Below are 1,977 nucleotides of genomic sequence, written 5' to 3' on the forward strand. Positions count from 1 at the left end.
CCTTTGTGGGTGTTTATCGTGAGGTATTTCCTAGATGCTTCTTCCACCTCCATTTGTAGATACGCTTGGGCCAGATCAATCTTCGTAAAACGTTTCCCTCCAGATAGTGAGGCGAAAATATCTTCTATCCGTGGAAGTGGATATTGTACTGTGTGCAGTACTGGGTTCACAGTTACCTTGAAGCCCCCACAGATGCGAATCTTCTTTGGCTCCCCAGGCGTGCTGCTTAATGATTTCTTCATTACAGGAACGATGGGTGTGGCCCACTCGCTCCAGTCCACCTTGGACAGCACACCCGAATGCTCCAGACTCTCCAGTTCTGCTTCAACGGCTGGGCGGATCGCGTACGGCACCGGTCTGGCCTTAAAAAATTTGGGTTTGCATTATCTTCGATTTTTTATCATTGCCTTTACTCCTTTTAGAGTCCCAAGTCCTTGTTGGAACACCTCTTTCGCGTCAGTTAGAATTTGTGACAGACGTCCAGGTGCGACGTCATCATCCTTTTTGTCAGTCACAGTTAGCGCCTGAATGGAATGCCAATCCAATTGTATTTTTCGGATCCATTCACGTCCCAATAATGGTGGTCCTCCATCTTGTATATATAGATACAGTTTCTGTGTTTCCTTGCCGTTATATTTAACTGGCACCCTTATTTTTCCTCTGGGGTAGACTTTTTGCCCCGTGTATGTCTTCAATACAATGGACGTGTCCTTTAAGGGTATGTGTGAGAATAGCCGCTCATAGTCTCGTCGATTCATGACAGTTAGGGCTGATCCTGTATCCAATTCCATCTTTACTTGGGACCCTGCTATCATGAGGGTGACCCAAATGGTTCGGTGATCCTCCTTTGCGATCATGTTGTGTAACTTTAGACAACTTAGTCTCCTGCTCCCGGAGTCGTTATCACTATCCTGATCTTCCGAACTACTGTCTGTCATTTTTTTTACTTTCTTGTACTTTTCCTTAGTAGTTCTTGTAGTGTTGGTTTTCTTTCCCGACCTGCAGACTCTTGCTATATGTCCCATTTTCCCGCATTGCCTGCATACTTTGTCCTTGAACCAGCAGTTCTTCTGCTCATGGGTTGTTCTGTCGCAGCGACAGCACTTTTCTGCTCCATACGCCATTTCGTTAGCGCTGTATTCTTGCGGTTTCTGTTGTATTTCCGCAGCTCCCCATGCTTCTGCTTCGTAGGATACTGCCACGCTGAAAGCCTGTTCTAGCGTCAGGTCCTTTTTCGAAAGTGGTCGTTTCTGGGTTCGTTCACTCTGGAGCCCGCAGACAAACTTCTCCCATAAGGTGTCTGCCAGTCCTGCTCCGAACTGGCAGTGCTTTGATAACTTGCGTAGTTCCGTAAGATAGTCAGCATTGTTCTCATCTTTGTGCTGGTTTCTTTTATGGAACTTGAATCTTTCTGCTATCAGCAGCGGTGTAGGGTTTAGGTGTTCCTGTAAGATATTAACAATCTCTTCAAAACTTTTCTCCATTGGTTTAGCTGGGGTAATTAAATTCCGCAATAGGCCGTACGTTCTCGCGCCCATTAAATTTAATAATACCGACGCCTTCTTTCCATTGGCCACCTCATTGGCTTTGCAGTATACTTCAATTCTTTCCACATACGTGGTCCAGTCCTCTACCTCGTTGTCGAAAGCAGTGATACTGCCACTCTTCGGCATCTTGGGTGATTTAAAATGGCGCCTCCCGCTCTTTTTCTTCTTCCCCAATGGAATAAAATGGCGCCTCCCGCGCTTTTCCTTCTTCCCCAATGGAATAAAATGGCGCCTCCCGCGCTTTTCCTTCTTCCCCTTGCTGCCACGCTGCTCCTAACATTCCAAAGGGTAATGGCAGCGACCCGCGGCTTCGGCGCGTCTCACTTTCCCTTCCCCTCGTTTATTTTCTCTCTGCCCGGTTCTTGAGCACCGACCGCGCCCTGTGCGCTCCACCCTCTCTCTCTTTCTTCCCGGCGACGCTGCGCGGCCC

The sequence above is a fragment of the Somniosus microcephalus genome, chromosome 4 (assembly GCF_052327205.1).
Source record: "Somniosus microcephalus isolate GS21.2 chromosome 4, FLI_Smic_1.0, whole genome shotgun sequence".
Lineage (NCBI taxonomy): Eukaryota > Metazoa > Chordata > Chondrichthyes > Squaliformes > Somniosidae > Somniosus > Somniosus microcephalus.